At 50.5% G+C, this 13,785-nt stretch overlaps 1 protein-coding gene, 1 long non-coding RNA gene and 1 pseudogene across 6 annotated transcripts in view; 1 reads left to right on the top strand and 2 right to left on the bottom strand.

Moving 5' to 3' along the window:
* NOX5 (NADPH oxidase 5) overlaps positions 1 to 13,785 on the top strand; it is a 71,364-nt gene that overhangs the window by 39,419 nt on the left and 18,160 nt on the right. Inside the window, exon 17 of the transcript XR_006704574.1 lies at positions 5,493 to 5,607. The gene's annotated coding sequence lies outside the window, so the exon portion shown is untranslated. The remainder of the gene's footprint in view (positions 1 to 5,492; positions 5,608 to 13,785) is intronic.
* LOC123582807 lies at positions 814 to 11,140 on the bottom strand. Of its 5 annotated transcripts, none has more exons than XR_006704577.1 (3): positions 10,282 to 11,140; positions 8,595 to 8,772; positions 814 to 2,803 (listed from the first exon to the last, which is right to left on the bottom strand). It is a non-coding gene; the product is annotated as an uncharacterized LOC123582807 (long non-coding RNA). The 5 variants fall into 5 exon arrangements; XR_006704576.1 differs by lacking the exon at positions 10,282 to 11,140 and having other exon boundaries at positions 814 to 1,763; positions 2,739 to 2,803; positions 8,595 to 8,983; XR_006704579.1 differs by lacking the exons at positions 8,595 to 8,772; positions 10,282 to 11,140 and adding an exon at positions 5,126 to 5,473 and having other exon boundaries at positions 814 to 1,763; positions 2,739 to 2,803.
* LOC123583623 lies at positions 12,786 to 13,643 on the bottom strand (annotated as a pseudogene).

Raw genomic sequence — 13,785 nt, 5'->3', positions numbered from 1 at the left:
GGAGACACAGAATCTGAAACAGGCTCCAGGCTCTGAGCGGTCAGCACAGAGCCCGACGCAGGGCTCGAACTCACGGACTGTGAGATCATGACCTGAGCCGAAGTCGGCTGCTCAACCGACTGAGCCACCCAGGCGCCCCTTCTATGTTTATTTTTGAGAGACAGAGACAGAACGCAAGTGAAGGAGGGGCAGAGAGAGGGGGACATAGGATCTGAAGAGGGCTCTGTGCTGACAGCAGAGAGCCCCATGCGGGGCTTGAACTCACTGTGAGATCATGACCTGAACTGAAGTCGGATGCTTAACCAACAGAGCCACCCAAGTGCCCCTAACCGGTTTACTTTTTAATCTATGACCTGAGGTTAAGGCCTATATAATTTTTTTTTTTTTTTCCAAGTGTAAACAAAATGGAGAGATTGTCTGGAGTATCGTTAAGATCCCAAAGACCATTAGCTCCCGAATGAAAGTGTCTGGGACATGTCTGGGCAGTGGGACTGGCCCCTCCAGTGGGGGGCGCTCCAGGCCTCTTCTGAAAAGTTAGGCTGCCACAATATGCTAACCTGGGCACCCTCGCCAGGCCCCTTCCGGGCCTGCGGGTGGTCCGCAAAGACTGCGGAGGCCTGGGGCACTCAGGAGAAGTTGCCTGCATGGGGCTGGGCCCAGCAATAGCCCAGCCTCTCGGGCCAGATGTCTGGGGTGGGGATAGGGCACACTGTTTCTGCTAAACAAATACTCATAGTAACCAGCCTTCCTGACAGATTGATGCATCTTTTTATGATCTGTCTTTACAATATGACGACTCCCTCCTTTGAAAAATAAGATTAATTCAGACGAGACATTTATTTTATGGGGAAATCCTTCCCAGGGGGAAAAATACTCAAGCTGAATGGCAGAGATGGCTGGAAGGAGACTTGACTCTCAAGGAAACTTCCAGCCTCCCAACCGTAGCCATGCGGCAAATGGCCCCAAACAGGCTCCCTGATCGTGCCCGCGGACATTTGGGGCCATACTCGAACCATCCCAGTTGCGTGCGTGCAGCCTGCTGGAGAAAACAAAATAAAGAGAAATAGGCAGTGAGTTTCTGTGTGGCAGAGGAGCAAAGGGCACATTTTTTGGTAAAAGAAAGAAGCTATTTCCTCCCCCCATTGGAGCATCCTCCCCCACCTTTAGACTGAGGCTCCGGAAGAGCTCATCACCCGCCCATCTGTGAAGACTGCCTTGCTGGTCCCTCTTGTCACAGAATAAATAGTCTCCTCCATATGCTTGCACGGGACTTACTTCCACTAGACCATGTACCGCAGGTGTTGTGCTTACCTGTGTACTAGCCCGCGAACCCCTTGGGGGCAGGAATAGAATCTGTTCGTCTGTCTTTCTGGAGCTTGGCACATGGCAGGTGACCAGTGAAGGTGTTGGTAAGCTGACAGGACCCACTTGAACCCCCATCTCTCCTTCCTACCTTCTTTGCTGCTCCCCTTTGAGGGTGAGAAAACCCTAACATTCCCGCAAGCGTGTCAGGAGACCTTGCATGTGAATAGAGTAGGTGGCTGCCTTCAAGGTGGGGCTTCAGCAGTCCAGAAAGGCCCCTCCCTCCCCCACCTCCCTTACCTCCCACACTGGCTTTTCTCCCACGGGCAGAGGTCAGGTGTAATAAAGACATCCTAGCGGGAGAGGTGCCGTTGTCTCGGGTGCAGTCGGTGACAGGAGGAGGCGGGGCTCCTGGCCCCTCGCACCTGTGACTCCTCCTCCTCCTCTTCCTCATTCTTCCTCTGACTCAAAAAAGATGAATGACTTAGAAAGAACAAATGAATCAGAAATAGGGAGAGCAAAAAAAAGAGAGTAATTTTGCCAAGTTATTATTCAAAAGGAGCTCTCTGGGACCCAGAGCGAGAGCAGCCCCATCAATCACCCCGCAAAGCTGCGTGGGCAGATGGGGGAAGAGGCCGGGCTGTCTGTAGATGGCTCTGCGTGAGTGAGCAGGTGCATGAGTGTGCAGCCAGGCCAGGAGCCTGGAGCCCTCTGCCAGCTATCACAGAGGGAGGGGGGAGGACAGAGGGACACAGAAAGGGGTCAGCTAGCCCCAAGGCCTGGGACAAGGTCCACTGACTTGCTTTTCTCGGCAGACCAGAACCCTTTAGGCTGCACTCTAGGCTGGACCAGCTCTGGGGAAAGGTCCCCTCAGAGCAGAGAGAAGAGAGATGTGGGGGGCAGGCCTCTGGCCTGGAGCCCGCTCTCCTCAGCTGCTGGCCCCAGGCCTTTGCTACCCTTCACTGCCTCCTCCCACAGGAAGCGGGACCTAAGTCACTCTCATCTCTGCATCCCACGGCTGAACCCACTGAATGCTCCTTGAGTGAGTGAACAAATGAATGAATGAATGAATGAATGAATGAACAAATGAGAAAATTGTTACAGCACATTGTTTGCTTCTCTTTGTGATTTTTGTTACTTTGCCATGGTTTTTCTGCATAGGTTATCCCTGATTTAAATTGTAATTATAATCTACTCGGGAGCCAAACCTAAATCTGATTTCTCTCTTTGTGAAAGTGCTGCATATAAGTGGCCTTGAAAAATAAGCGTGGATGAAAAGAGGGCAGGAGGCAGGGGCAGACCTCTTGAATGGCATCAGAGCCTCAGTCCGTTTCCCAGGTCCCACTGGGCCATCATCCGGGAGGTTGTTGGCCCCCGAGCTCCCCATTAGAGCACATCATGGTGCCGTTAAACAGACGAGTGTGTTGAATTCCTACCATTCTGGGTGCTGGAGTTCAACAGTGGACAGAAGGGTCAAGGTCTCTGCTCTCGGTTTCCTCATCTGTAAAATGGGCACAATAATAATAATGGTACCTATTAGATAGGACAATGGTAAGGATTAAATGAGGTAATGTGTGAGAGCTGCTTAAAACAGTCCTCTGCATGTAGTACATTTCAATAACTGTTGGTTGTTTGAGCTGCTGTAACAAAACAGCATGGACTGGGGGCTTATAAACCACATGATTTATTTCTTGCAGTTCTGGAGGCTAGGGGTCCAAGGACAGGGTGCCAGCACTGTTGGGTTCTAGGGAGGACACTCTTCCGGCACTGCTGTCAGGAAGCACCTGTAGTCCTTGTCTTTAGGTCCTTTATGACCGGCCACCTTTGGAGGGCTAATAAACACCCTCCCATCCCAGGGAGGGCCACCAGGCTCCCAGGGGTCAGCAAACACCACCGCCCCACCCCTCCCGTCCTGGGGGGTGCCCTGGACAGGCCGTGTGGATGCTGATGCGGCAGACAGCGTCCCTCCCTGCGTCCTGTCCCACACCCAGCAGTCCTGGGCTGTAGGAGGCAGGACAAGATCAGATCATAGCTCCTCTAGCTCATTAGCGGTTCATTGTGAATTCCAGGAATAATGTATGTTCTTTTCTCCCCTGATTGCTTCTGAAACCTCCTGCCTGTTTATCAAATCTGAGCCACACTTTGCAGCCTCTGCCCTTCGGCTCTGTGCTCCTCTTCTCCAGAAGACGAACACAGCAAAATTCTCCTGGGGGTTTCAATTCAGTGTTGAGGACAAGAAGGCCGGTTTCAAATAGCCTGTCCCCATGTCCCCAGATGAGCAGGGAGATGGGGTGGGCTTTAGGAGGCAAGAGGGCCTCAAAAAGAACCTGGCAAGGGGCGCCTGGGTGCCTCAGTCAGTTAAGTGTCCGACTCTTGATTTCAGCTCGGGCCCTAATCTCACAGTTCGTGAGTTCGAGCCTTGCCTTGGGCTCTGTGCTGACAATGCAAAGCCTGCTTGGGATCCTCTCTCCCTCTCTCTGTCCCTCCCTCACTTGTGCTCTATCTCTCTCTCTCCCTCTCAAAAATAAATAAACAAACAAACAAACAAAAAAGAACCTGGCTGTCCACCCAGGCCAGACTGAGGCTAATCTCCCAGGAAGGAAAACCCCCTCCTCGTGCCCTCTTCCCCCAACAAAACCCTATCAAATCATCTGAGGCCTGCTGGCTCACCATTTGAAAATCATTCATTCATTCATTCATTCATTCATTCATTCATTCATTCTAGAAGCATTTGTTGAATGCCGGCCTTGTGCCAGGTGACAAGGACAGCAAGTGTGGTCCCAATACAATGAAGCAGATACCAGGGGAGGTCCTCATAAAGTGCTGTGATGGCCAGAGGAGGGAACCAAGGTCAGGGTGGGGTGAGATGAACCCAGGCCTTGGTCTTGAAGGAGGAGTGGGAAACAGGGGTGGAGGGAAGTGGATATTCATGCATACAGGTCCAAGTACGTGCACAGGCTTCCCCGTGGGACTGTGTGTCTCGGGGTGGTGGAGGGCGGTGGGGGGGGAGGGGTTGGGGGGGGTAGCTGACAGAGCAGGAGTGCAGCAGTGGAGCTGGGTCCACAAGGCCGAGCCGTGAGGAGCCACTCGAAGATTTAGAGCAAGGGCATGCCAGGGTCATGTTAGAAAGATCACTGTCCACATGCGGAAATGAAATGGAGGCAGGAGAGCAAATGCAGGGAGACCAGTTGGGGGAAGAGAACCCGGAGCAAGGTGGAGGCGGGGATAGATTGGGAAGCAGGTAAGAGGTGGGTGAAGGGGTGAGGGGTGAAGGGTAAAGGGTGGAGGCCAAGCCTTCCCACACCAATGGCATTCAAGGCGAGACACAAAACCCACTCAAACCAGCCCTAGTAAAAGGGAAGTTGATGGTCAGGATGGAACCAGAGAGGATGGACCCAAGTCAGGAGTGAGAGGCCTCAGCTCTCTGCTCCCTTCAGGACCCATCTGGTATCAGGACCTCTTGCACAGGGGCTGTTGTCTCTGTGTCCCTTACTTTAGATGAGAGAGAGAGAGAGAGAGAGAGGGAGAAAGAGAGAGAGAGAAAGTATCTGAGTGGCTGGGCTCGCCTCCTTGCCGCCAGCCAGGGGATCCGCTGCCTTTGACTCAAGGCCCATGCGTGGTCCCCACAGCCGTGGGCAGCGGTGGGAGGGGCCTGTGTGGGATGGGGAGGGGCCTGCGTGGGGTGGGGAGGGGCCTGCTGGGGGTGGAGAGGGACCTGCGTGTCACAGGACTACCCGTTAAGAGCTGTGAGCAGAATGTGTTCTCCAGGAGGGGTGTGCGCAGGGAGGGCCATGAGGGTGCCTCATGCGATGATGGCCTTTACCTGGACCTCTGTTCGATATTTGTGCATTGAGATCCCACCAAAGCCTTTTCATTCTCTCAGGGGCGTAGGCTGTTTCATGTGCCTGTCATCTCCAGCTGGTCTGAACATTCCCTGAGGCTGGAGCCTTTCATCCCCCTTCACGAGTCCTGAAGAGCGCTCGCCAAAGAGCTCAGTAAACAGCAGTAAATGAGTAAAGCCTTTTTGCTTCTTCTGGGGTTGTATCTAATGCCACTTTTAACTTGTTTCTCTATTTACTTAAGATTTGACCACAGAGTGTTTACCTTGTCGGTGGCTGCCGACCCCCAAGAGCCACAGGGGGGAACAAGACAGCCTGACTCCAATGTTCTTTCCCCCTTTTCTTTTGCAGACTAAACCCCGACTTTGTTCTGGGCAACCCCAGGTGATAAATGACAACCAGATTAACTAGTCATGAAAAATCTGAGGTAGCCGCGCGCTGCCCCAGGGTCTCCCCAGTGATGATGGTAAGCAAGAATCTGCTGGGGGTTCCGGGAAAGCTTGTGCCCTTCTGGTAGAGGGAACAGGAATGGCTGGTCACCTCTGTCTCCACTGAGATTCCTGGACATCCCAAGCCACCTGTTGACCACGAGGCAGAAGCCAATACAAGGGGGGACTGGAGGAGAAAGGTGCCCGGGGTATTCAAGGCAAAGTCAAGCCCCTGCCCTCACAGGAGCTACCTTCTTGCTCCGGAACAGGAAGTTCGCTTTTCTCTGCTCTCTCCCCAGCTCCTACAACAGTGCCTGGCATGGGGTCACCTCTCAGTAGTTCTTTGTGGATTGGGGGAATGTCTTTATCGCTCAGGGCACGGTTCGTTGGGCGCTGTATTCCTCACAGCTAAGCAGGCTCCTAACCGATTCACTCCATGCCTATAAAAATTAATAACAGTGAATACTGAAGTTATCAATGGAGTAAGCTGGGTGGACCCACAAGTTCAGGTGCCACCCTACAATTTGGAAAGACGTGGCGGGGTAAGCCGCCTGGCCCCTGACCCTGTCAGCCCTTTCGTGCCTAGAGCAGGGACCATGTGCCCCTCTCCCTACAACTTGCACTTGGGCCCCTGTTTCCTCAAGGGAAGGGCAGAATCGCTCATTTTCTTAGGAGTTGACGTTTCTTGGGGCTAGCCATCACCTTCTGGCCCTGACTCCCGGAGCCGGAGTCGGGGAGGCAAACATGACCCAGATCTTCCCAGGTAGGAGAGGTCAAAACCCCACCAAACACAGAGGGGAAGGAAGGGATTTTAAAGTCATTTCCTGCCCTGGCTCCAGTCTCACGTTAGCCCTAAAGTGAGCCATTAACTGTTAATTACCTGTTAATTAACCTGTTAATTACCAACCAATTTGCTCTGGTGGCTGCTGCTTCCACAGGTTTAAGTCTTCCCCTCCTCTTCAGCCACACGGAGCCCCCTCCCTCAGCTTCACTTCCCGCCCCCACATGCCATCCTGGGAGGAGACCTGTGCACCCCCCTGAGCCTCCTCCAGGGGGTGCTGAAGAGTCCCCAAGAGACTGCAGTGGCAAGCGCGAGCATGTGCAATTCCGCAGCGAAGGATGCTGCCGTTCACAAGTTATATTTTTACCAAATGGGAGTAAAGCTCATGAAATAACCAGCTTTTTCTGAGGCTCCCACAGGCCTAGCTTGGCAAGATCCCCTTTCCGCCCCCCTTATCTTTTTTTTTTTTTTTAATTTTTATTTATTTTTGAGAGAGAGATAGAGAGAGACAGAGCATGAACAGGGGAGGGGCAGAGAGAGAGGGACATACAGAATCCGAAGCCGGCTCCAGGCTCTGAGCTGTCAGCACAGAGCCCAACTCGGGGCTCAAACTCACAGACTGCGAGATCATGACCAGAGCCGAAGTGGGACACTTAACCAACTGAGCCACCCAGGCTCCCCAGCCCCCTTCTTTTTATACCCAGCCAACACCAGACTGTAAGTTTCTCAACTCCTCCTCCCCAGGGTCCTAATTTCCCCACCATGCTGCTATCAATGCCTTACCCTTCATTCTCTGAGACATCTTCTCAGGTCATCTGCTCTTTCCTTCAAACCCAGCTCAAAACTCCTTTTCTCTAGGAGGTATTCCTGCCTCACCCTCCCAACGCCATCATCAACAGTCCGTGCATCCCGCTTCTAAGCACACCCTTGAGTGTGGATTAATAACAGTCTCAAATCTTCATCCTTGCCCGTGTGCAACCTCCTTGCCCAAACCAAGCTCCCAAGGGCGGTCGGTGCCTGTGTACCTCTCATAATGAGCGTCCATGGTTTGTCACATAGCGATAACTCCAAGATCCCGCTAACTGCTTCTTTATCTATTGCTGTATATAATACACAGAATTTTAATGGCTTAAGACAACTGTTTTATTGTCTCTCGTGAGACTGTGGGGTGATTGGGATCTGCTTGGCAGTTCCGCTGCCCACGATGTCGGCTGGGACCGCAGTCATGTGGGGGCTGGACTGGGCTAGAGTATCTGGGTTGGGTCACTCACATGGCTGGTGCCTCAGAGCCGTGGCTGGAGGGCTGGGCTCCGTGGCACACGGGAGTGGCTGGGCCTTTCTCCCACTGTCCGTCTGTCTCTCCCTCTCTCTTAGGGTTTCTCCTTCTCCACGTGTTCTTTCTATATGGTCTCCCCAGCCCAGAGAGACTAAATTTCTTACACATTGGCTCCAGATCTCCCCAAAGCACAAAATTGTGACCTTCCATGGCTTTTTAAGGCTTAGGCCCAGAACTGCCTCTGCGTCACTTCTGCCACATTTTATTGCTTAAAGCAAATCACAGACCAGCCCACATGGGACGTGGAAGGAGGCCACACCGAGCAAGACTTTGGGGAGGACGGTCTTTGATACGCCCCCCCTCCCCCCCCCCCCGGCAGCATTTGATAGAGGCTGGGGTCTGGTTTTCTAAAGTGCTGAGATTTCTACAAAGACTCTGGTCTCTCTCCCCCACACTGTTTTCATCAAGAAACACCCACCCACACCCACACCCACACCCACTCCCCTCCTGGAACACTGCCACCCCAACCTGTAAAAATGACCAAACCTCTAAGACGGTGAAGTATATCACCTGTGTTATGAAGGAGGAATTACACACCATCCTTTTTTAGCTGCCTATTTATAAGGTGTCTTAAATATATTATCTGGTTCGATCCTGATTTCTGGCCCTATTTTAGAGCTGAAGAAACAGGCTAAGCCACGTGCCCACAGTGGCGAGCTAGGTCTGCCTAACCCCCAGACTCTTCCGTCATAGCAGAAGGAATGATTAGAGAAAGATGTAATGTTTCTGGTTTCAAGAAACTAGGCCCTGAAAGACCAACGTGCCCAGACTCCCGCGACCAGAATCCTGATTCCCCCATGGAAGAAGGGAAGAGACGAAAAAGAAAGTACTGGGCCTGGCACATAGGAAGCATCAGTAAATCCGAGCCCCACCCCACCTCCCCAAGCGGTATTTCTTCCACAGCTCACCGTCACGGGCCGCAAGAACACAGCGTGCACTCTGAGATGGGCATAGTCGCGGGCACGACGGATTCCCTGTCTGCTCCGGCGGGAGGCTGGTGGGCGAACTAGAAGGGCACTGTCACTCCACCTCGGCCTTCCCCACTCACGTGACCCACGAGTCATTTGCTTTTTGAGCAACCCGTTCCTGGAAAGCAGAGGAGAGCAACAGATTGATGCATTGACTGTGTGGGGCTAAGTGATTTATTTTTAATGTGACTAAACAAGACACACACCTGCCTGTGGAAACGTAATCACATTGAATCATCAGAGACTCAGATGGCCGTTTAGGCAAGGAAAAGACACAGAGGGAGCTGAAGAGAGAAGAGAGGGAAAAGCAGGGCGCCTGGGTGGCTCAGTCGGTTGAGCGTCTGACTTCGGCTCAGGTCATGATCTCACGGTTCGTGGGTTCGAGCCCCGTGTTGGGCTCTGTGCTGCCAGCTCGGAGCCTGGAGCCTGCTTCCGATTCTGTGTCTCCCTCCTTCTCTCTCCGCCCCTCCCCTGCTCGCACTCTGTTTCTGGAAAAATTAATAAACCTTAAAAAAAAAGGTACAGAGAGGGAAGAAGATATTAAAGAAGAGAGGGGAGAGGAGGTCAGGGCCGGCTCCCTAAAAATTACAATTTCGACAGCATCAGCGAAGCCCCTCCTAGCGGGCCAAGCGCCCCCACCTAGCTTCACTGGTGCCCAAAATTTCATAGTTAGACTTTTCACGTCTGTGGTCTAGTCAAGCACAGTATGTCCCCCACTAGAGTGTACGTGTAGCAGGAGAAGTGCATTAAACAATTCTTATCTCGGTGAGAAAGAATTTATGAGATCTTTTACGAAAGCAGGTTCCCCCCAACCCCCCACCCCGAGGAGATGGGTATTAAAGTCTATGTAAGTTACCAGTGAGGGGACAAAAGGGCACAGAGAGGAAATGGGGGGGGGGGCGGGGTGCTGGAGGCTTTCTTTTATAGCTTTTCTTAATTATTTTTTAAAGTTTGTTTATTTATTTTGAGAGAAAGAAAACACATAAGCGGGGGAGAGGCAGAGAAAAAGAGAGACAGAATCCCAACCAGGCTCTGAGCCATGGCCATCAGCACAACGTGGGGCTTGAACCCACGAACTGTGAGATCATGACCTGAGCCAAGATCAAGAGTCGGAGGCTTAACCGACTGAGCCACCCAGGGACCTATATAGCTTTTCTTCGTTATAACAGCTGCCTGTACTGAGGCTTTGCTGCCTCCAGGTGCTATGGTCACAATCCGATGCTCATGTAACTTCATTCAGTCTTTGCAATGGCCCTGGGAGTTGTCCCCACTCTCCAGGTGAGGGGACTGCAGCCCAGCCTGGCTTATTGTCCCTCTTGGCCCTCCACAGGTAAGCTCTGGATACAGCAGTTTCTCGAGGGAAACTGCGCCTGGCGCTTAGCAGGCACTCAGGTACATGTCGCCACAGACAAGTGGCAGAGATGGGACATGCAGGCGGGCAGTGTAACTCCATTTCTCTCTCATACAAAAGTCTAGGCTGGTAGGAAGTCCTGCGAAGAAGGGCGGCTCCATGAGGGGATCCAGGGGTGGGTTCTTTCTACGTGTCACCCCACGATCTGCACAGGGAAGGAAGTATGCCAATAGCTTCCTTTAATTTAAGGGCACGACCCGAAGTTTCACACAATACCTCTCACTGGGCAGGACTTCGTCGCACATCTCCACGTAGCAGCAATGGAGGTTGGGAGGTACATTCTCGAGCTGTGCCAGCTAAAACTCTGGAGGTCCAGTGCTAAATAGAGAAAGAAAGACAATGGCTATTGGAGGACGATGAACGGTTTCTGCCACAAACAGGAATTATCAAGATTCAAAGTGCATATATCACTTGATCCAGTCGTTGAGTTCTAGAACTCTATTCTAAGGATACCTTCGCATAAGTCCATACAGATCATGCGTCAGGGCAGAACTGATGGTTTTAAAATATGTTCACAAATCCTTTGCACTCCTTCCTTCAAAAGTGCTGGACTTAGTGACTGGATTCCGATGAACAGAATGTGGCAGAAGGGACAACATGTGACTCGTTTGTTGTTTTACAAGGAGAACACCAAACATACTTTATTAGCATAAGAACACAGATGGAACAAGGCGCAGCAATCAGGAACCTAGGTTAGCCATCAAAGGGTTAGGGTTGCATACAAATATAGCTTTTCTTTCGTGTAGCCTTGGCAATAGCCATCAGGATGTAAAAGAACTTTCTGTGGCAGCAGGTAAGGTAACCAAGGCGCACTCACCAGTGGTACAGAGCACGTGAACAAAAAGACACACGAATGGATTCGACTGGTGCGACGTGTCTAGGACAGAACTGCAAATGTAGTTCAATACTAAGAAGCAAACACTGGAACTTGGTATTACTTGCCAGATAGCCCCCTCGAGTAGTATGGCACGCTATTCTAGGTGACAAAAACGTGCTAAATAATTTACAAATATAATGGTTGCACAGTACCTTTAAAAAAAATTTTTTTTAATGTTTATTTTTGAGAAAGAGAAAGAGACAGGGGTTGAGCAGGGGAGGGGCAGAGAGAAAGGGAGACACAGAATCTGAAACAGGCTCCAGGGTCCGAGCTGTCAGCACAGAGCCCGATGTGGGGCTTGAACCCATGAGCTGTGAGATCATGACCTGAACCAAAGTCAGACACTCAACTCACTGAGCCACCCAGGTGCCCCTGTACAGTACCTTTTAAATCTACAATGTAAGTTTCAGATTTTCCATTAGAAATTAACTGCACTGAAATTCTATAAATTGTACTTAAGCAATTCAGCTATAAGAGTTTACAGCAAAGAGATAAATCCAAATTGTTCATTACAGTTTAACAATAATCGCAACATCAGCAACCACTGTAGTTATTGTTGATCTGACCTGGTCGGGCATCTTCTAGTCTCATTTTCTTCATGGTTCACAAACTCATCATGGGCCCAGGAAAAGATGCAACTTTTTTTTTTTTTTCAACGTTTATTTATTTTTGGGACAGAGAGAGACAGAGCATGAACGGGGGAGGGGCAGAGAGAGAGGGAGACACAGAATCGGAAACAGGCTCCAGGCTCTGAGCCATCAACCCAGAGCCCAACGTGGGGCTCGAAATCAGATCGTGACCTGGCTGAAGTCGGACGCTTAACCGACTGCGCCACCCAGGCGCCCCAAGATGCAACTTTAATCAATGGTTAGACTACATGTATTAACCTAAAAAATCAGGGGCTCCTGGGTGGCTCAGTCCGTTAAGCATCTGACTTCGGCTCAGGTCATGATCTCACTGTTCATGGGTTCGAGCCCCGCATCAGGCTCTGTGCTGACAGCTCGGACCCTGGACCCTGCTTCGGATTCGGTGTCTCCCTGTCTCTCTGCCCCCCTACCCCGAGCTCACCCTCCATCTCTCTCTCTCAAAAATAAAATAAAAATATTAAGAAATTTAAAAAATCACATACAGGACTACATTGCAGCTTCCCCCAGTGTGTTTTAAGTCAAAGCACTCATTTTTTTAAAAAGTTAATACCTAGGGCCTTTAAATAAAATTCTATTGCCAAGTTTAGAAGCCTGAAAATTTAGAACAACTACTTAGAAAACCTGGTTTACTTAACAGTACCTTTTGCAGAAGAGACAGGGGACTGACTATAAACTATACCAATACGTAAGTGAAATGTATTATATGCCCTTGTGGCCAGAAAACTGCATTTTTTTTTCCTCAAAGGAAGGCCGTCTTTATTTTTTGGACTTCCAAAGCTTGATTTATAGTCACTACAAACATCATTACTTTTGGAAGCTCACAGAAAAAGTCTGAAAAAAAAAAAATAACGATTTTAAACATTAGTCACACTGTTGAAACACTCATCCAATATTAATAATTTGTTCTTTAGTAATAAATAGAATTCTTCACGGCAAATGCCCCGGAGTTGCCTCACTCAATTACTACAGTTTGCAAAAACCAAACTGTTAGCTCAATGGACAAAATGTGTTTGTAGCCTTCCTGAACACCTGTAGCCCTGTCCTCTGTTGTCTCCATAGGCACTACGTTTATCTGAGTAAGTAACAGCAGATTGCCTCTGATGGATACTAAGCCTGCATCCTGTACTGAAAAAACCTAACACTGATGCATACAGTACTTGCTATAGGTGTATTGTCTGATGCACATAAAAGCAGATTTAGTTAACGCCCTTTGAGGGCAGGAGAGTTTCCTTTGCCTTCACTGGTTCTCATTCTAACCAGCGAACTCTACCTTTTTGCCTATAACGATACTCTTTCAAAAAAAGTCCTGCAACGCTGATGGTAAAGGGAAACCATCAATTCCATCATATTAGTGCGTCTGCAGATTACGGCATGGCAGATATACTGCAGGCTAAAAGGGAAAGTCCTGCTTGGTGAGATAGTAAGCGATGGTTCAAAAAAAAAAAAAAAACCATGCCAGCACTGGGACCTTTATAATGATCCGAAAGTCCCGTGACAGCGGAGGAGTGAAACACACATGGTCGTGGGCGTCAGAACGAACGTTGTGGTTCCACTGTTCAGTCTGGGCACACAGGGATCTGTTGTAGCGCCGGGAGCTCATAGAGAAGAGGGAGACCTTTTGCTCAGAGTCCCTGAGCGAGAATGTGCCTTCAGGTTTCCCTTCAAGGAGGCTTATGCTTCCTAACGGTCCATCACTCCCCAGCAACAGGGATTCCCTGTAATCTGAAGCAAATCAGGCACGAAGCAGGGGATGTAATCAATCTGTGTATGGACTTTCCAAGCTCCCTGTCTGCTAACCTGTGAGCATAGGCTGTCTCCAGACACCTGCTGTTGCTTCTGCCTACTTGACTTCAGACACAGGGTGGTAGTATCCCCTGCTGAGTCACATCAGCTTATGGAATTGCAGGATTGTCCCCACTTACTTCAGTCATTCCAGGTTAACGTCGGTCCCACTTTAAAACGGATCGACCTGTGTGGTCCGCTTCAAATGTACATATGTGTGCGTTGGGGGGGGGGGGGGTCAACCCCCTCTCCAATACTTTGCTGCTTTCTTTTTTATGTTTATTTATTGAGAGAGACAGAGTGTGAGTGGGGGAGGGAGGGGGGCAGAGAGAGAGGGAGACACAGAATCCGAAGCTGGCTCCAGGCTCTGAGCTGTCAGCACAGAGCCCGACGCGGGGCTCGAACTCATGAACC

Source organism: Leopardus geoffroyi, chromosome B3 (genome assembly GCF_018350155.1).
Source record: "Leopardus geoffroyi isolate Oge1 chromosome B3, O.geoffroyi_Oge1_pat1.0, whole genome shotgun sequence".
In the NCBI taxonomy this organism is placed as follows: Eukaryota; Metazoa; Chordata; class Mammalia; order Carnivora; family Felidae; genus Leopardus; species Leopardus geoffroyi.
This window is presented reverse-complemented; position numbering and strand designations above follow the sequence as displayed.